The sequence below is a fragment of the Episyrphus balteatus genome, chromosome 2 (assembly GCF_945859705.1).
Source record: "Episyrphus balteatus chromosome 2, idEpiBalt1.1, whole genome shotgun sequence".
NCBI lineage: Eukaryota > Metazoa > Arthropoda > Insecta > Diptera > Syrphidae > Episyrphus > Episyrphus balteatus.
The window spans coordinates 15,017,906-15,032,723 of NC_079135.1; the positions used below are offsets into that span (position 1 = coordinate 15,017,906).

The 14,818-nt window shown below is 27.0% G+C and overlaps 1 protein-coding gene and 1 non-coding gene across 2 annotated transcripts in view; both read right to left on the reverse strand.

Annotated features, from left to right (window-relative positions):
* Window positions 1-14,818, reverse strand: part of LOC129911683 (lamprin 1.8-10-like) — a 144,590-nt gene that overhangs the window by 48,924 nt on the left and 80,848 nt on the right. The window lies entirely within an intron of this gene.
* Window positions 13,902-13,974, reverse strand: Trnav-cac (transfer RNA valine (anticodon CAC)). Its single transcript has one exon. It is a non-coding gene; the product is annotated as a tRNA-Val (tRNA).

A 14,818-nucleotide genomic window follows, 5' to 3' on the forward strand; every position in this document is an offset into this window, starting at 1 on the left:
TCGATTAAATTAAATATAAAATGAAGCTTGAATTAAAATGAAACAGAAAATTATATGCAAAAGTCGTAAAAAAAACAAAACAACTGTCATTGATTAGTTTTAATGACAAAAGACAAGTCTTAAAGCCATTTGGGATTGCGTAAACAATAAATATATAGATTTATCGCTCCATACTATTTCTTCTCTCCTGTCGAATAATTTTGGAAATAAAATTTACAAAAAAGAATAAAAAAAAAATAATAATATTAAACCTAATCGCGATTCGCTTAAAAGCTGTTTCTATAAAATACAAAAAAAAAAAAACAAAATGTCCCAAAGTTATGTCACTTTAAAACGTTTGTTGTCATTTGTCATTTAAAGTTTTTACTGTGACAGGGATGGATTTACAAACTAAGGGCCTGAAAAGCTTAGACCTCTCTTCCTCAGAAATGTGGCGCAAAATTTAGAACTGATCAGGAACAGAACTGATCTTATGTGTCAGAAATTTGATATTTTCAAACATACTTATAAACGTACATACATAAGCGTACCTACATAATTATGTACTTATGAAGTTTGTTTGTGTTTTATTTGAGAAATCCATTCATCCGAAATTTATAAAGACCTTCTGCTTCTATTTGGGAAGTCTTAAAATCGTATATTATTCATTCATCACATATTATTCTTATAGCATGTGGATGTATTCTACGAGCTAAAACGACATCTTGTAGTAACGCAAACTGTCGGAGCTGATGGAAACCATTGTACAGTCTAGCGATTTGATAACGTTTTTGTAAAAAAAAACTTGTAAGAAAATAATTTTCGGAACTTTGTTGCTGAATTTTTTTTTATTCAATATTGTAACTTAGTACTAGTATAATAGTAAAAAAAATCAATAAAATTTTTACCCTCATGAAAATTAGCCAAAAATTTTGCTTTTAGAATAGGAATCAAAGACCAAAAGAAGTCTATGAAGGGTGTTTTTTTTTCGAGGAGGTAGTAAATTTGGTAATAAGTCCCAAAAATCAAATAACTCCTTAAAAACTTATAAATTTAAGACGTTCTATTTGAAATGCGAACAATAAAAAGAGCCATAATTCCTATCTTTGTAATAAAAAGAGCCTTTCGGTGAAAATGTGTAACCACTAAACCACGGTATTTGACTCCTTTCCTAACATTTTTACTAGTTTCAATCGGGTACCATTATTAAAACTGATTCTTGGTAATAAATTCACCTATGTTTCCTTTACCCAAAAAGCCAACCAAAGTTTCAAAGTCCCCTAAAATCCCCAAAAATTACTTTTTATCACCTCGAGTTCTTCACGTTTACCAAAAATCGTCGTTTGTCCACCCTAACTTTAGGAGATATTCAAAAAACAAAATTTATACTGAAAAATTCTAAGTCCCAAATCCCCTAAAAATTATGCAGAAAAAATTGATCATTTTGAAAAAGCAACCTGCTGAAAGTGCAACAAGTTAAACATTTTTTTCAATAGGGCTCCATTTTAGACACGTTCCATAGTAAATATAAATTAATCCAGCACTGTAAAACACACAAAATTGCACAGCAACAAATTGTTATAGGTGTTGAGTTGAGTAGTAGCTAAACAGAAAAAAAAAGTAAATCAGCGAAAGTTTTTTTTCTTCATATTAATTTACTTTACAATCCCCATCGGTCATTGTACTCGCTTTCGTCGTCGACGACAAGCTCTCCAAATGGATGTGACGAGTGACGACTTTGAATCCATAAAAAAAAATGTATGAAAAAAGATACCTAAAAAAAAAATCATCAACTTTAAAATTACCTCACCTATAACTATAACAACTATACTAAGCTGAAACAGGCTTCTGTGAGTTGTGTGTCGGTCGTGTCACCCTCTACCTATGTCCAAATGGGATCAAAGCAAAGAGCCAATGTGCGTAAGAATATACACAATAGACATCATCATAAAAATAAATAAAATATATTTCTTCTTCTTTTTAAGTTTAACTTTAAGCCACGTGCAAAAGAAGTAAAAGCAAAAAAAAAAGAAAAAAAAAATATAAAAACAAATTAACCGCCAACGAGACGAAGAGACCATAATAATGGAAGCAATTTGTTAGTCAGAATATATATTTTTTAAAAGTTCCATCATTGAAGCTTGTTTAGCTTAAACGTTGTAAATTATATCGGTGTCATAGGTAGGTCAAGATTGCCGGTTTTTTTTTTTTTTTTTTTGTTAGATACGAAAAAAGGCTATAGAACTAGATTAAGCTTGAATTATATTTTGAGCAAATACGAATTGACTGGGATTCATTAGGGTTTATTCAAAACAGCATGACTTTTATTAGCGTTATCCTAGCAAAATCTTTTTTAAAATTGTTTTCTGTTTTTTTTTTTTTTGTTTTCTTGGGTTATTGCGAAATTATTCAAACCAATTCAAAAATTCAAAGTTTATGAATTATGGTGGTTATTTGTTTATATGGATATTACTGTTTTGTTTAGTTTAAGTCTTCAGTCTTTTTTATTTTTTTTAAGTGATGGGACACATTAGCAAATAAAAATAAAAAAATAGCACTTATTTATGTTTGACTTATTTTAAATTTGAACTTAATTTGTTTGAAAGTCCGTTAGAAAAGTAAATGTTTGTTTTAATGACTTTAATTTAAAAATAGTGCTTTTGGTTGGTGATATGTAAAAGATCATTGCATGAGAATCAATTTTCTTTTAAGTTTTTTTTACAGTATCTAGTCAGTACTTGTAGACTAAAGAGGTTTAAAAGCAATGGATTTCTACCAAAGACCTGTTTTGTAGAACAATCTTTCTAATTTGAAAATAATAAATTCTCAGTGAACACAAATTTTTGAAAAAGAAAAAAATGTGTTTATAATTTTTTTAAACTTTGATCTCGAATATCTTTCAAACGGTGAGATTAATGAAAAAAGTACACAAGACTTTCTGTTTTCTACAAGAATATGTCTTTCCCGTTCTAAACGAATTTATTTATTATGATTTTTCAATTTAATACAAAATTAAGAACAAAAAATGAATTTTTTAACTTTAAACGCTTAGATAAACGAAAAAAGTATACATATATAGCCTTTTCTGTAGAGCGTTCAATTTCCTACAAGAACTTTGCTCAAAAGTTGATTCATAAAAAAATGATTTTTTTTAGTAGGTACCTATGAGATTGATGTAAAAATGAAAAACTTCGAAGCGGAGGATCTTCCCATTAATATTAAGAGCAATCGATTTTTCGGAGCATAAAATAAAAAAAAAAAAGAATTTCGATTTTTTTGACCCACCCTAATAAATAATAAATAATGATTCTATAATAAAGAAGGGGGTTGGGTTCGATATCCCGCTTTTTATATTCCTGTTTTTTAAAATCCCGCTTTTAAAATTCCGTTTTTCATTATCCCGCTTTTTATAATCCCGCTTTTTATAATCCCGCTTTTTAAAATCCCGATTTTTATAATCCCGTTTTTTACTATCCCGATTTTGTAAGCAAAACTAGTTGTTTTATTTTAAAAAATCGCGCGATTTTTTAAAATAAAACAACTAGTTTTGCTTACAAAATCGGGATACTAAAACAAATTAAATAAATTGCACGACTGGGGTCGCACGTACTTGCTCTTATGCTTAAAGTAACTATAATGTTAAAGCTTTTTATTCAAGAAATTTAAAATTATATATTTTGAAGAAATTTCATAAGTAGTATAAAAAAATTAAATCTGTTTTTATAATTAATAAAACTCCGTTTTAAAATATCTTAAAAAAAAAAACAAATATGCCATTTTATTTCTCGTATAAAAAGGTATTTTTAGAAAAAAAATTTTGAAAATTGTAGGAGCCGTTTTTTAAAAAAATAATTTTTTATATATAAAATTTTTTTAACATTTTTCAAAAAAAAAGTTGGTATGCCATTTTGAAGAAATAATTAATTTACACATAAAAACTAAATTTCAAAATTTTTCATTGATCCGTTTTCAAAAAATTGATTTTTCAAAAAAAAATTTTGAAATATTTTTTAAAAAACCAAAAATGCGTTTTTTGAAAATTTTCTAAAATTTTAATATTATCTTAACTAACACACTTTTGTATAAAAATTTTCATTTAAATCGGGTTAATTTTGTACGAGATATTCAGAAACGAAAAAAACCGTTCTATGACAGGTACCGTTAATAACGGTACAAAAAATATTTTTTTTATTTAAAAAGTTGGCCCTTATGTGTAGTATTACACACGAAAATTTTAATCAAAATCGTTAGAGCCGTTTTTGAAAAAAATTAACTTTTCTATTTCTGTTATATGGCAGGTACCGTTAGTTTTGGTCATAAAAAAAAAATTTCAATTTCCACTCTAGGGAATCACCAAAAACTGCTAACTACCAAGTTTGAAGAAAATCACTTCACTCGTTTAGGCTGCAGCTCCAGATAGAGACAGACGGACAGACAGACAGACAGACAGACAGACAGACAGAATTGCCGGACCCACTTTTTTGGCATTCTCCATCATCGTAATGTCATGTAAAATTGTTATCTCGAGTTCGATTTTTTTTACGAATCCTAAACTTGCCCTATAGTACCTATATCGCAAGTAAAAATGAGAGATTGTTCTAAACGCATTTAATTAAAACCTTTAACAAAAAATATAATATACAAAAAAAATAAGAAAAAGTAAGGAATGTGATACTAAAAAGAAATCAATTAACAAACTAATATTTACTTTAAAGTTTCAGAAAAACAATCAAATCGTGATAATTCCATAGATTAATAATAACATAAAATGATTACAACACCTTAAATTAAGTACACACTACATAATCAAAAGAAATTTCATTTAAATATATTTCAACTTATATTTGGATGCATTTCAACAATTTTGATATTTAAATAAATTAAATTTATTTTATTTGTGAACTCAATTTGAGGCTTTAATCATTTTATGTTTTTATAAAAGAAATACCGTTTTCATAATGTGTTGAAGGTACATATTGTCTGGGCTTTACAACGCAAAAAATCAGTTTTACTAATTTTTTGTCTATTTCTCATGATTTTTTTTATTTGTGAATTAAGCATGTATTTTGTAAAAAAAATCGTTATTTTCGGGATTTGACGGGATTTTAAAATACGGGATTTCAGAAAACGGGATTTAAAAAAGCGGTATTTTAGTAAACGGGATTTTTTCGGGATTTTCGAAAAACGGGATTTTAAAAAGCGGGATTCCGATACGCTCCCTAAAGAAGGAATTAAGAAGCCAGAAATTATATACCAATTTAACACTAAACAGAGAATGAATCAAAAAAGTTTCATACCGAAATTTGCCTCGCTATATCTTGTCAGAGCACAGAGTTGCCAGAGCTTTAGGTTTCTTTGACTTAATACAAATTCTTAGAGGCTTAAAATATTCAGTATACCTTTTTTTTAAGAAATTTTAAATTTTTGCATAGAAATAAGGTCGAGGACCCATTTTACTAAAAATATAAAGAGCCATGGCTAAAATCGAAACCGAAAGATTTTACGTTAAACGTTAAGTTTTGGCAAATAAATTCATCATCATGAGCTCCAAATTTAAAATTAACTAAAATGAAATAAAATAAAAACAACAATTAAAAGAATTTTGAAATGATTTTGTTTGTCATGCAATAGGAATCTCCAAAAAATTGACAGAAAAGTTCTGCCACCAACGATACCAAAACTGTGTAATATGATTTCTTGAAACGCAACTTGGCAAACTTGTTAGTGCATCAGTTCAGATAATAATAATAAATAAATGCAAGAGTTTTCAATTTTTCTTCCACTTCTACTACTTTTTTTCATACTTACTTTTTGATTTGCAAACCAAATTCACCCATTTTCAATTCAAATGCACCTTTTTTGAAAATAAAATGCTTAAAAAAATCTGTTTCAATGTTGTTTATAATATGTTTTCTGGTCAATGTCTTACAACAGCTTGAGAATGTTTTCATAACTTCTGATTTGATAACAATGTTGCAAGAACCACTAATAAATAAAATTCTTCATACAAAAGTCTTTGAATTACAGAAAGACAAAGGGGTCAGCAGTCACCATTATGACAAAGCCTTAACAGAAATCCAATATTGCTCCAAAAAGCCTCTCTTTTGTTACCAATTTTCAGAAAAAAAACAACAACACCTCAAAGTATTTGACGCTTGACCATAAGAACACAACCAATAACAAAACATTGCATTGTCTTCTTCTTATTGTTGTTGTTAATATAAAGGTACTCATTCTCGTACTTTGGGGTAGAAAACGTTTCATATATAAATTCGCCATCACGGACACTTTTTATTTTTTACTGAAACGTGTCCATAGGCATGGCGGACGTATTAGTTACACATGTTCATGAAATTTAAAACTGAAATTGTATTCTTATCGAAAAACTCGCATAAAAAAAAAAACATAGAAAACCGCAGTGGAGAACTATTGTCGGTAAAACTGAAAAAAAAAAAAAATATAAAATCATTGTTCAAGTTCAGAAATTTTATCAAATCTTGCAACCTCAAAGTTCTCAAAACCGCCAATCCGGCAGGCATGGAAGTTTTTTTTTTTTGTTTTTTCTTATAACCGTAAGTGTGTTCCTTTCAAGAAGTTCGTTTCCACTTTGATGGATTTATGCAATCAGCCATTGCTTCCGGTGTGTAACTAGAGGCCGCTTCTGCTGTAGTCTTATTTTTGTATTCAAGAATATATCTACTTTTATCGGTATGTACTTTCAAACCTTTACAATGCTCCATATTTTGCCTTAAAAGTTGAATAACTTTACAAATAATTCCCCTGTAGGTACTTTGAACTGAAGTCTGAAAATATATTATTGTCTGTAAATGTGTTTGTTGGGATTCTTTTGGAAGAAAGACATAACACAACATCTCCTCAAGTCGCATGTATGTTTTCTTGAATTTCAAATAGAGCAAGACTCACACATAACTGTAAATCAGTGAAAAATGTGAAAAAGGAAAGGTTCTTTTTTGTTGTTGTTTTGTTTATGTTTTTTTTTTTGAATTTTTCTTTTATCCAATTGGAAATTTGTTTCGGTCCACGAAACTCACGAATATAATGAATGGTTTTTGCAAACTAAAAGAAAAAAAAAACAACGCAAAGAAGCTGGATTACATTTGGTTTAAGATTTGTTGTATTTTTTACCAGAGGTGGGGAATAATTGAGAGCATATTGTGTTTTTGATTTAGTTTCTGTTTTAAATTAAGTTTTTTTTTTTTTGATTTGATAAAATACACTTTCTTCGAAATTAGCGTGTTTAAATTACTTGTTTGGTATGACTACAAATTTATAGTTTTGTTGATAACATAACTCAAAAGCACTGAACTTTTCTTTAAATTTACTAACTTAATTTCGATGAAAGTCAATTTTTTTTAACTTTACTTGCATTGGCTAGAAAGAGTTCAATTTTGGTTTATTAGGTTTTTTGGGCTTACTATGCTTTATAAAAAAAATATGCAATAAGTTTTGTCAGCAATAAATTAAAATTAATTAAAAAAAAAATATTTTTTGATTTTTTTGTAAATTTGTTTAAATTGTTGTTCTTTTTTTATGTTTGCCTTTTAAACTATTTTTGCTTAATTATTTTTTTTTATTTATTTTTCATTTATTTTTTATTTATTTTTTATTTATTTTTTTTTATGTTTTTATTTTTTTTAATTTGTTTTTTGTTTGTTGTTTTTTTTTTATGTATGTATGCATGTTTATATTTGAACTTAAAGTTCCTAATTTGTTATATGGTTTTTTTTTTTTAATTTTGTTTAATAATTTGTTTTAAATTTTGTTAAATATTTTTTTTTTTTTTTTAATTTTGTTTAATAATTTTTTTTTTATTTTGTTACGTAATTTTTTTTTTTTTTTTAATTCTTAATGTTTTTAATTTTTTTTTCAAAAAATTGGGTTTGCTTAGGTTTTATTTGTTTGTTTTCGTATATTTTTTAAATTTTTGGTTACATTTAGTGTTTTTAATTTTTTTTCCAATTAAAAAAAAAATTTGTTTGTTTGTTTTTTTTTTTTTAATGCTGTTTTTTTTTTCTGTTTAATTTTTTTAAACTATTTATAAAAATCACAACCAAAACATAAATTCTTGTATGTTTTTTTTCTGTTTTAAACAATTTTAATTCCAAACGATGTATAAATTCTCTTAAATACCTACGTTATAAATTGATAATATAAGTTGCACATGAGTTTCAAAAAAGTTGCAAACTAATTTTAAATTACAAACAAGGTATACATTTCTTAATCCCTTAGTGTTAATTTAAAATCTATTTAAATTATCATGCAAAAAGAAACACAAAGAAACAAATAGACTGTCAGATAAGAAAGCGACTGAAAAACTCAAATTAGCGCTCTTTTTTTTTATTACTATAGCTAAGCACATCCAAATCCATCAAAATAAAACAATAATTTATCATTTTGGCGGCATTTCTTTGTAACTCAACAACTGTCTTTCTATTTCTTTGTGTCCGATTGTCGGGCGCCACTTTGTTGAAATTATAAACGACATAAATTTGTCTAATTTATGTTAATTTACATTAATTTTGGAGCAATTTATATCAATACTACGACAAGTAAATATTGTAAATAGTTTTACACTTAAATCAATGTCTCTTACACTTGTAGTCTATTTTATGGATACCTAGCAAAAAGACTAATTCAAGAACATGAATAAAGTCATATTGTAAATTTTACACTGAACTGGTTTTAATTAAATTCAAACGAGAATCCAAAAACAAATACACACGAAACTATAGCATTGGTATTCTGTTGTTTATTTCTTTTTATTTATTGGCACATATTTTTATGAACAAAAAAAAAAAAAAATAAAAGAGAACAAATAACCCTAAGGCGACTGTCTCTGATTTTACAAAAAAAAAAAGAAACAACAAACGAAACAATAAAATAGAAGAAACACCACCAATGGACTTGACTATTGAATGCAAAATTTTTGCCGCAAAAAGAAAACACAAAGACCAATCTGCCAGAAGCTACATACAACCGTCTATAGTATAAATGCCTATGTAGATATTCACTTGTTTTATTATAATAATATGCATTGCTGGGCATACCTTTGTGCATTTATGCATGTGCCTGACCGCAAACGACGAATATAGTGGTCCCAATAACATGACACTTCGACTTTCAATTGAAATTATTCTAGGTTTCTAGTTGGTCCGGTCACAAATAAATAAAAACCTAAACAACCTCATATATAAATGGTCTTTGAGGAAAAATATAAAAATGCTACTATACTCAAAGTTGCATTCCAATGAAAATAGTGTATTTTCTTGTCTTTCTTTTATCTATTTAGACGTTGTAGGTTTTTCTCTCCGTGCGAATTATATTCATAAGGTGATGGCTAGTCGAGCCTCACCGCCAGCCGTGAATAATGGCACACCTCAACTTAAATGGGCCGAGATGGAATTCAAATGCAAGTGGTTGCCACTTAACTAACCAAAAACATAAACAAAAACCTATATAAAAAATACTTACAAAAATAATAGAAAAAAAAAATAGAATTAATAACAAAACTAACTTTTAAAAGAAACTTAAAATTACAAAAAAAAAACCTAAAAACTAAAAATGACAAACAAATTAAAAATAAAAAAAAAGTAAAAATTAGAAATTAAAATAAAAAAAAATTTAAAATAAAATAAATAAAAAAACAAATTAATAACGAATAATAAATTTAATAAAAAAAAATTATAATTAGATATTATTAAATATTATAATTATTGAATTTTATTTAAAGGTATAATTAAAATTAAATGGTAATAAAAAGTGAATCTATTTTAAATATTTAGGTGAAAAAAAAAATAAATTTTGAAAAAAAGTAAAAAAAAATTAGACATAAAAATAAAAATTGTTAAACTAACATAATATATAAATAAAAAACAATTAAAAATTATAAAAAAAATACACAACAAATAAAAAAACTAAGTTTTGAAAGAAATTTAAAATTGAAAACAAAAATATTAAAAAAAATAATAAATACAAAATTAAGAATTCAAATAAGTAAAAAATAATTAAAAATAAGAAGTAAAAAAATAAAAATTAGAAAAATTTAAATTAAAAAAGTAAGAATTAAAAAAAGTAACAATTAAAAATGAAAAAATAAAGAATTCCAAAAAATAAGACTATAAAAAAAATTTAAATATCAAAGAAACATAAGAAATAACACGTAAAAAAATGTATAGATATAATTAAATTGAAAAGATATTTTTTTAAATATTTTACTTTAACACCATTACGTAAATTCCTTTTTTTATGAACTAAAGTAGTAAGTAGTTTCTTCAGATTGAGGAGTAATATTCCTGGTTACTTAAACTTTTGTTTGTAAACATTTCTTTACAACTTTTTACTACAGATTTGCAAAAAAAAAATTAAAAATTAATACCAAAGTGGTAACCTTGTTGATCTTAAACTAAACTAAACTAAACTCGAATATTTAATTGAACTCAGCTTAATATTATCTCGTTTTAATCTTTCGATCTGTTAAGCTGCTATAAGTTAATTGTTGCTTTATGGCGTCACAGTTTTTTGTTATTGTGGACTCTTGGTTTTTTTAGTCTATTTTCTTAGTTATTTTCAATTACAAATACCTCATTATAGCTATCTGTACATTTTTAAAAATATTTCTAGAAAAGCTGTTTCTATTTTTATTACCGTTTATGTCGAATGGAATTATGTATGTTTTTACATTGAATATTTGTACAATGACAAAAATATATTTTGCACTTTTCTCTTTCTTGTGTTTTTTCTCAGGAAGTTTATATATGTATTTGTATGTAGGTATACAAAAAAAATTGTTGCTAAAAAAATGAAGCTGATAAGCTGAACTATGAGGAATGTGAAAATTTCAGGCTTCTTACGTAATTCAAAGCCTTTTATGGAACTTTATTATTATTTGTTTGAGAAAATTATACTTTGGTTGGCGACTAGATAAGGTGAATAGCATGTAATTTTTTTATAAATAAAAAAAAAAAAAAAAAATACACTTCCAACTGTTTTATTATGGATGAATTTATTTAGTTTTTTATTTGTCATTTTTTATATACACGTATAACTTTTAATGACAGGTGAATGATACCTATTGCAATAAGGAGGAGTTGAATATTCTTTTTTTTTATATATGTATATCGATTGCATTTTCAATGTGATTCGAATAATAATACAAAAAGAGAAACACTTCATTTTTGTAATCAAAGTCATTGATTAGATAAAAAAATGTATCATATGCAATTGATGGTTGTTGTGAAATAAAGTGACATTCCTCAATAAACTTGTATGCAAGTACAAAAGTTTCGATTCAAAATATACCTATTAAGCCTTAAATGGGCTTTAATAAGTTCATTATGAGAAAAACTTTGGTCTTTTATTTTCATTCCGGTTACTAAAATTGAAAAATTCCAGTTAATTGATTAGAGGTGCACTTGCATATGTAAAAGCGCCTTTGATTCAGGTTCAAAGCTAAAATGAAAATATTTATAAATTTACTTGTGATCTGATTGATAGCGCAGTTTTTTGACAAATATTCAAGTTGACAATTCACCTTATTTGATATCTTCTTCTAAATGAATTGATAACGTAATTGCTTTTGTAAATGAATTTTTTTCTTAGCGATTACCTTTTTGAAATTTTCAATATACCTGTCATCTGACAAATTACATTAATGTAGGGCCAAAATTAGAAGGCTTTATATAATTTTATTCTAGGGGTCATTCCGGGAACGCCCCTGAGATTTCAGAATAAAAAAAAGCAAATGGTTAAACTATATTCAAGTTGACTAAATGGATCCAACTATTTTTTATACCACTTTTTTCTTTAAAAAATTGTTTAAAAAAAATTTGTCTAAAATATGTCACTTTGTGAACGCATTCATAATTTAGCATTAAAAAAATTGAGCCAAATTCGACTCTAACCTGAAAATATTTCAGGTGACGTATGTATAGGCAGTGAGAACAATACAAAAGACAATCAGTGTTGCCAGAATATTTTAGAGTCAAGGAGCCGATTTTGAAAAATTTTTTAGCCGAAAAGAGCCGCTTTCGAAAATGGCCCAAAATAACGCAAACAATTTTTTTGGGTATGAGATTTTTGATTTTTTTTAGTTTTCAGTTAACTTTTGCTTACCAGACTTTAAGTATAAATGTTTGTTTTTCGTTTTGTTGATATATTCTGGTTTTCATGCTCATTGACGGACGTGAAATTAAATTTATAATACATAAAAATGAAAAATGTATGCTAATTGGTTGTCTCTGTCCACATTTTTGGTGGAATTTTGTTGTAAAATGCTTTGATTTTAATAGAGCCTTAAATCGCCAAGTTCAAAATTAAAAGAGCCAAATTCCGATAAATCGGAAATAAAAATTTTAAGGAGCGAGAGAAATCTTCAAGGAGCCTGTTTGGCTTAAAATGTCTGGCTCTGGCAACACTGAAGACAATGCAAAAACATTATTATAGGAAAGACATCATTTCCGGAACACACTGGAATTTTAATGAATGATGTAGAACTCACGATATTTTGTTTATTCATATTTTTTAATCAAAATCCTATATACAAATAAAACAAAAATCTTTCCAACGTTCCCCAAATTACCTCTTGGCTCTTTTGTGGGTATGTCCCTTGTAAAATTACCATTAAATGATAGTAATAACTCAACCCATTTAAGAGTCCTTTTTTATTATAGACATTTTTGAAGTGATTAAATATTTTGAACAAATTTTTTTCGAATCCTTATGGTGAAATTATGAATACTTTAAGAAAATTCAAACGTTCCCGAAATTACTTTTTTTCGAGTTCTTCTACTTTTGATGATAAATTAAAAAACAAATCAACATTGTGCATGTTCTATCTTTAAGTTTTGAAAATATAACTCAACCCAGCATTTAACTGTGGCTGACCATTAAAATTAGATTTATTTAAAAAAGTTGATTTTTTAATATTTAAGGAGTCTTGGGAACGCTCATAAAATACGATTATTGAATTGAACTTTAAAAATAATTCTTCGAGTCTAATGATAAGAATTATGAGCAAATAGTTTTTCAGTTTTTTTTTTCATGTCAGATTTTGGACAAGTTAAAAAAGAAGAAAAGAACGTTCCCGAAATTACTTTTTGAATCTTGGTTTTTGTGATTAACTATTTACAGTAAATGGAGTGGTCCCAAAATAACCCTGTAGATTTTTGATATTTTTAATCAAAATGGAGCCAAACGATGAATATTTTGAACAAACCTAAGAAAATATACTTAAAAAACGTTCCCCAAATTATATTTTCTGCACTTTTTTTTAAGTATTAAATTATAAATAAGTGAAAACAAAGAATATCACTGTGTCCTCTGACTACTATGAATTGGATTATAACTCTACCTGCGGCGTAAAAAAAGTTGAGTTTATAGTAATTTTGTGAACGCTCTAATTCATTGTTCTCAACTGGATTCTGTCTATTTTTTTATATTTTAAATATGAATTTTATATGGATTCAATATGGCTTCCTTAAAGTAAATAAAAAAAAATTAAAACGTTCCAGAAATTCTCTTTTTTTTGCACTTTTTCTAAATTTTGTTACATTATAAATTAAAAAAAAAGAATGATTTTAGTGTCCTCTGTGAAGATAGGAATTCTTAAGTTAAAATTCAACCTAGCATTTGGGCACTAAATTTTCTTTTAATTAAATGTAAGTATTCTGGGAACGCTATTGCACTTTTGCAAATAACTAAGTGTTCTGATTCGGTCTGTATTTAATATTTTTAACAAAATATTTTCATTGAATTTTAGTAAAAAATTGGAGGCGTTCCCGAAATGATTTTGTTTTCACGTTTTTTTGTTTTTAATACTCAACATAAAATCATTGACTCTACTCAACATTTGGCTGAAAATAAATGACCAATTAAATTAAATAAAAAAACAAGTATTTTCAGATTGTTTCCGCCCGGGTTCGAACCGGGGACCTTGTGCGTGTGAAGCACACGTGATAACCACTACACTACGGAAACTAGTTGATGATAAAAAGTTAATAAGAGAAACAACTCTTAAATCATTTTATCAAACCAAACAAAAAATAAAGTCAAAACATAATTTTCTTATAAAACCCCCTTCCTTATAAGATTCCCTATACGTTCTCCCATAAAATGCACTGACTGACAATTGAACAAAAAAAAATTCAATAATTTTGTTCTAAAGTTGAATTGAATTGTATAACGAAACGAAATATCTCATTGATATGCATTCCGAACGGTTCACTTTGTGTCTGTCTAAAGTAAGCTTATATTGTATGCATTCCTAAACGTTTACCTAACTGCTTTTCTTTGTTGGGTGCGGCGCCATTCTTCTCCTATTTAAAAAAAACTACATCATCATGCCGAACTCAATTCAATTTAAAAAAAAAATAAGAAAAAAAAAAAACAACTTAAACATTCATAATAAATATTTCTCCTCGTTCTTGAACTGTGAGTAGTTTTTCTTCTTCTTCATACAACTCCCACTCTTGAAATTTTTGCTGAACGCACTCCAATTATTCATACAAAATGTTATAAGTACTTTAAAGTTTAAAGGTTTTACTACAATGACACACAACCAAAAACAGTCAACACACAATTCTCAAAGTGATTTCCAACAATGAACACCTTTGTGTTCGATGACAACAACAATTATGCCGAGAAAAGATCGTGTCCCGGTCTCGTTCAGCGACGAACTACGACAACACAACAATGACAATGAAAAGACGACACACAATCACCGGCATATTGAATTGCCAATTACAACGAATGGTGTTTCCCGCGCCCATAATATTATAATTCCGGAATCCCCCCATCATCAATATCATCACATCACTCATTG